This window comes from Octopus bimaculoides, chromosome 3, assembly GCF_046866305.1.
Source record: "Octopus bimaculoides isolate indiv1 chromosome 3, ASM4686630v1, whole genome shotgun sequence".
NCBI lineage: Eukaryota > Metazoa > Mollusca > Cephalopoda > Octopoda > Octopodidae > Octopus > Octopus bimaculoides.
Window position 1 is genome coordinate 116,488,843 of NC_142930.1, and position 7,047 is coordinate 116,495,889.

Below are 7,047 nucleotides of genomic sequence, written 5' to 3' on the forward strand. Positions count from 1 at the left end.
AGCAATGCGATGGGCATCGGCATAATTTCTGGCTATCAGATTTAACTCAGATCTGTGGGTCATCCAAAGAATATGGTAAAGTCAAGGCACTTTTTTAGCTATCTCAGAGTGACATCTCAGTCAGCGATTTATAGTAGCGAAGTGAACGTCTTATACACTCAATTCTGCCTGCTTGGACAGCATCTATCTATCTATCTATCTATCTATCTATCTATCTATCTATCTGTCTGTCTGTCTGTCTGTCAATCCCGGGGTCCATTTGCTCGACTAAAGGCGGTGCTGCAGCGTGGCCGCATCAAATGACTGAAACAAGTAAAAGAGAGAGAAAGAGAGTATATAATATATATATATATCGGCGGTACATATTCTAAAATTGGAACGATACAGAGAAGATTAGCATGGCCCCTGCGCAAGGATGACACGCAAATTCGTGAAGCGTTCCTTATTTTCAAAAAAGGCGGTGCTCCAACATGGCCACAGTCAAAAGACTGAAACAAGTAAAAGAGAAAAAAAGAGTATATATATATGTGTGTGTTGGTGAGTGTATACATATAGCTATATGCGTGTGTGCATGCGTATATATATATATATATATATATATATATATACACGCAGAATATATAATTATATAAATATAATTATTACAAGGGTACTAATGAGCAGCCCCACATGTTAGAAACAGACGCCAAATGGCTCTAAGAATTATATTATTTACCACATTGGCACGGGCTAAAAGCCAAAGAAATGAACAAAAACGATCTTTAAATGGTTTAATGGTTTAAAATGGCTTAAATGTGGTAAATAATGTAGCTCTTAGAGCCATTTGGCGTCTATTTCTAGCATGTGGGTCTACTCATTAGTGCCCTTACAATAATCATATTTATATAATTATATATTTTGTATTAATGCTTACCTTTATGGTTTATTACATGCTGGCTACTTGATAAAATCTTATATAGATTTTACCATTGACTATAAATATATATCTATAATAATAAATGGCAAGCTTGTGAGTTTGTAAATTTGTTATTTTAACTCCTCCGTGACTATCCAACAGACCTTTATGAAAATTGACACGTGTTTGGGGCTTATGCCCATAAGGTCACTTATGCACTTGGAATTTTTAAAAAATTTATTTTAAAACACCATCGACTTTTCAAATATCGTAAAATTTCGGCATGTTTCGCACTAGCCATCGTGTCATCAGTTTGAGGAAAAATGCCGAAATTTGACGAAAAATGTCTCATGGGTATAAACAGGCAGCTTATTAACGATAAACTATTTCGCATTTGCTAATTCTTCATTTCAATGCGAACTTAGTATTTCAATTCAAATCCTCCATCGTTTCAGGCTTTAAATAGGTAAGTGCATTTTATTTCTCAAACACAATTTAGACATTTTGTACACTATCCGTTTTGACATCAATTTGAAGAAATCTTACCCAAAGCATAAAATTTTGCCATTTTACGCACATGCATAGAAAGGAAGACGGCACGGGTTCGCTATCAGAGTGTGCTAATTTTTTTGTCAAATTTGTCCGATCCATTAATATAGATTTGAAATTTTTGAAAAATGTCAAAATTTGACGAAATATGTTTCATGGCTATAAACAGACATCTCATTAACGGTAATTTATTCAGCATTGTTTAGATTTGCTATAACTTATTAATTCAATTCGTTGTTTTAATCTTTCATCATTTAAGGTTTTAAATAGGTAAGTGCATTTTATTTCTCAAACACAATTTAGGCATTTTTCGTACTAGCCGTCGTGACATTAACTTGACGAAATCTGCCCCAAAGCATAACATTTTCCCATTTTTACGCACATGCATAGAAAGGACGACGGCACGAGTTCGCTACCAGAGTGTGCTAATTTTTCGTCAAATTTGTCCTATCCATTAATATAGATTTGAAATTTTTGAAACCTGTCAAAATTTGACGAAAAATGCTTCATGGCTATAAACAGACATCTCATTAACGGTAAATTTATTTAGTATTGTTTTGAATTTCTAAACATATTATTTCAATTCGTTGTTTTAATTCCTTAGCGTTTCAGATTTTAAATAGGTAAGTGCATTTTATTTCTCAAGCATTTTCTATTTAATATTTCATGCATAGCCATAGATATACTTAGTGACATTCAAACTACATTTATACAAACTACTACTTATGTACAAAATTTAACTGATCAGTATACCTCTTCTTAACTTGCAAATACTTTGGAGTTCACATTTGCTTTAAGTTACGACATGAACCTTAACTGTTATAGAAGGGTTCAAGATGTTATATCAGTCTTTCATTTGAGTCTCAGTTTACTTAAAATGTCAGGACTCCTTATCCACCATATCACTCATGCAAAAGGGATTTTAGTCTTTAGATTTTATAACCCGTGTTTTGTCAAAACACGAAACATATGTGATTTTAGCACCCTAACTTGAGTGGATTTCGTACACGGAAACTGAACGAAGAGTGTCGTATATATGTGTATATTTCTGTGTGCGTGTGTTTGTAGCCCCCACCATTGCTTGACAACGAATGCTGCTGTGTGTACGTTCCCATAACTTAGCGGTTCCGCAAAAAAAAAAAAAAAAAAAAGACTGGTAGAAGTACTAGGCTTACAAAGAATAAATCCTGTGGTCGACTTGTTCGACCAACGGCGGTGTCCCAGCATGGCCGTAGTCACATGACAGAAACAAGTAAAGCAATAAAAAAAACTATGCCATTTTAATCCCGAGCAAGGCTGGGTTTCTCTCTGCTAACACACACACACACACACACGTATACATATACGTATATATACGCATAAATATGTATACATATATGTGTGTGTACATATATATGTAATACAATATATCATATATGTGAAGGCGGCGAGCTGGCAGGAACGAGCTGGCGAAGATGTTTTATAGAAAACCCGCAGTTGCTTATGCGTATCAAGCTCCCATCCCTATGCCACCGATGTTATCCAAGGGAAAAGCAAAGGCTTGGCACTATTAACGTAGTAACTAATTTCTACAGCTGAGTGAACTGGATCAATGTGAATTAAAGTGCCTTGCTCAAGAACACGACACACAACCCGGTCCAGGAGTGAAATTCACTACCACATGATTAGGAGCCCGACGCTCTAACCACCGAATCATACGGCTTCAAATTAACCCTTTAGCATTCACTTTATTCTATCGGTCTTTTTTGCCGAACCGCTAAGTTACGGGGACATAAACACACCACCATCGGTTTTCAAGCGATGTTGGGTGGGGACAAACACAGACACAAACATACACATACACACACACACACACACACACACACACACACACACACACACATATATACGACGGGCTTCTTTCAGTTTCGTCTACCAAATCCACTCATAAGACTTTGGTCGGCTCGAGGCTATACTAGAAGACACTTGCCCAAGGTGCCACGCAGTAGGACTGAACCCAGAACCATGTGGTTGGTAAGCGAGCGACTTGCCACACACCCACTCCTGTGCCTATATGAAGGCGTTCCCATGCCAGGAATCGAACCCGGGCCGCCGGGGTGTGTTAACAACAAACAAGATGACAAATATCCGTCAAATGTAAATAATGTACAATACTTCTTTATTCACGTTGCTTTGAATTAATCCTATATTATAACTTTGGGATTTAAATAATCAGATGTTTAGAATAGCATTGTAGATGAAGTTTAAGAGGCCACATCTGGTCAGTTTGAACAAAAAACAGGTAATATATTTGGACCGGAGATAGCCGGTTTAAATTCTAAATGGTAGCTAAAGTGTGTTACGCCCATGGCTGCCCTTGATGTTCCTACACTACCGGGTCCCTAAACCTATACAGATTTATGCACCAAATCCATAAGTGCAGTCTCAATAAAAGCATCACCAGTGGCGGTTCGCTCCTCGCCCTTCACTACACACCTCTCCTGTATATGCTACTGTGAGCGTGACATCTTGGGGAAATGTTTCCTAAAATGTCCTCCATTGTATACACCATTTTTTACTGTGTACATTTTTTCCTGATAATTTACCGTTCATGTAAACGTTTGTCTTCGTGCCATAAGTAAATCTGATGTTAAAATAATAAACGTTCTTGATATATCCACGTTTTTATTTTCCTACTTTTGGCAGAAAATGTCATGGTGGACTTTATCAAAGAATTTGGCGAAATAAAAATATATTGACCCAGACAAGCTCTTCTGGATTTAGTTGCCTTTTCGTAGAAACTGTTTCAGATAGAGTTTTATGGGGCGGAAACGGTACTAACGTGTTGAATCGATTCCGGTTTTCTAAAAGCTTATCGAATACTCTCAGCTTCTATTTTTGCTAGGAACACTTGAAAGACATTATATAAGCAATATATGTATATAAAACATATAACATAATATAATATAATATAATACAATAAAATATAATACACACACACAAACATGTGTTCATACATATTTATATGTGCGTTTGTATGCGTTTGAAGCGACACTTCTTTCTTCATGTATCAATGTTATCATCGTTTTTCTCAATACTATTTGAAATTCGTACCTCCATTATTGATTATCATCTATCTGTCGGCTACGATGGGAGCTGAAGTCAGAAGTTAATGGGAAGGGTATACATAATTTAAGGTGTTTTATCCAGTATCTTAACTAATAATCACGATTTATAACTCGAGTACAAAGACAGATTGTTTGGTAGGAGGTCTGGTCAATTAAATCGATATAAATACCTAATTGGAATATATGGCAATCAAAGGTGTACGTAGTTTAATATGTTATAGCGATGAATTGCAGAGTCATAAGAGCATTGGACGAACTACCTGGCTTTTATGTGGTTTTATTTGCTGTGTTCAAATCCTGGCGAGATCAACGTTGCTCTTCAACCTCACAAGGTCGGAAAGAACAGCATTAGTCGAAGCTGGATGAATGGCAGAATCAATAGAAAATCGGATTGCAGGTTTGAGGTATTCTTTTCCGCTTTTTGTGTTTTTAATTCAAATTATATTTAGATATACACGCATGGTTGACTTAATCTATCACTTGAGTCCATAGTGCTGCTTGAAACTTGGTGGTATTTAGTGGAGTCAACTCTGCTGTAAATATTCAGTCTCGGTTTCCGATTTGATGGTAACTTCCTCGTTCCGCTCCTCCAGTCTTAAAAGTTCTATAAAGTGTCATGGACACTATTGATCTGCTATTTAGAAAGAATTAGAAATACCTAAATCAGTTCTACTAGGTATTTATAGGTGCTGTCGTCCTTCATAACAAATTCGTTACTCTATCGAACTAAAATATTCATCATAATGATAGTTTACAACAGAAGAGTTTATACAGTTTATTACCTCAGTACGTTACAAGGTATGATTCAGAAAGTTTTATTTTTTCAGTCTTAAGGAGATGTAAAAGACAAGGGTTTCTAGAGAAATTTTTAACTTTAAATATAAAAGGTTGTAAATATATACTGTAAGAGAGTGATTTGTCTATATTGTATCTTCCTTTCCACAATATTCCAAATGGTGATTATTTCTAAGTTTTGTTGAACGCTACTTATGTAAGCGTCTTCAGTTAGTGACTGGCATTTTTTCTATCAGTATCACCTTGATGTAAAGCTAAATCATATCCGAACTCAGTATTAAAAAAAAAAAATTAACAACTTAGACTGGCAGTTTACCTTTTCTGATATTTCTTTACCAATTAAGTGTACTACAACTAAAACAAGTTTCGGGACCACTAACCTACATTCTGAATATAGAAAAGGCAGGATATTATCATATGACATATCTTGGGCATTTTCCATCCTTCTTCAGATCTGACGAAAATTGTTCTTTTTTTTTTGTGCCGAAGAGAGAAAAGTAAACAGATGAGAAGGAAGTAACGAATAAACCCTTAAAAACCCTACTACAGGAATGATACCCTATTTACTCACCACAAAAGGATGAAAGTGATTTGAGTTCACTGTAAAGCTATCCAACAGACCTATTAATAACTAACGCAATTCGCCGCTTAGTCTTAGCCGCGGTGGAATTAATTAGGGCATAGTTGTGGCTGAAAGCTATTTGGCCATTTGGTTGTTTGACAGGTCTGGTTTAACTTGGGGATAAACATCCCCAACAAGCACTTCAAATTTTTAACAATATAGCACAGTCCCTCCAATCCGCACCGACTTCTTAAATAAATAAAAGAACAAAATTAATCTTTTCCCTCGTACTTGTTTCAGTCATTAGATTGCAGTCATCCTGGGACACTGCTTTGAAGTCTTCCGTCAAACATATTGACGCCAGTATTTATTGTATCCGTCTCATTTGCCGAATCGCTAAACTGCAGGGACGTAAACACCCCAACATCGGCTTTAAAGGTATGGTGATGGGACAAAGACAGACACAAAACACCCCACAAAAGCCCTCACACACTCGCACACAACGCATATACACGCATACAAACACACACCAATGGCCTCTTTCAATTTCTGGCTAGCAAATCCACTCACAAGGTTTTGGTTGGCCAGAAGCTATAGTAAAAGACAAGTGCCCAGGATGTTTCGCCGCGGAACACAATCCGGAACCATGTCTTTCGGAAGAAAACTTCTGACACACAGCACTCCTGTGCCTATATATCTTTTCTACTCTAGGCACAAGGCCCGAAATTTTGGTAGAGAGGGCCAGTCGATTAGATCGAACCCAGTACGCAACTAGTACTTAATTTATAGATCCCAAAAGGATGAAAGGCGAAGTCGACCTCGGCGGAATTTGTACTCAACACGCGTAGCCAGACGAAATACCGCAAAGCATTTCGCCCGGCGTGTTAACTTTTCTTATTTCTTTATTGCCCATAAGGGGCTAAACATAGAAGGGACAAACAAGGACAGACAAAGGGATTAAGTCGATTACATCGACCTCAGTGCATAACTGGTACTTAATTTATCGACCCCGAAAGGATGAAAGGCACAGTCGACTTTGGCGGAATTTGAACTCAGAACGTGACGACAGACGAAACACCGTTAAGCATTTCGCCTGGCGTGCTAACGTTTCTGCCAGCTCGCCGCCTTTTCTACGCCTG

General features: G+C 37.2%; 1 non-coding gene across 1 annotated transcript; it reads left to right on the plus strand.

The window, feature by feature from the left end:
• The first annotated feature begins 345 nt into the window (after nucleotides 1–345).
• On the plus strand, nucleotides 346–450 carry LOC128247445 (U6 spliceosomal RNA). Its single transcript, XR_008263827.1, has one exon. It is a non-coding gene; the product is annotated as a U6 spliceosomal RNA (small nuclear RNA).
• Nucleotides 451–7,047: the final 6,597 nt, after the last annotated feature.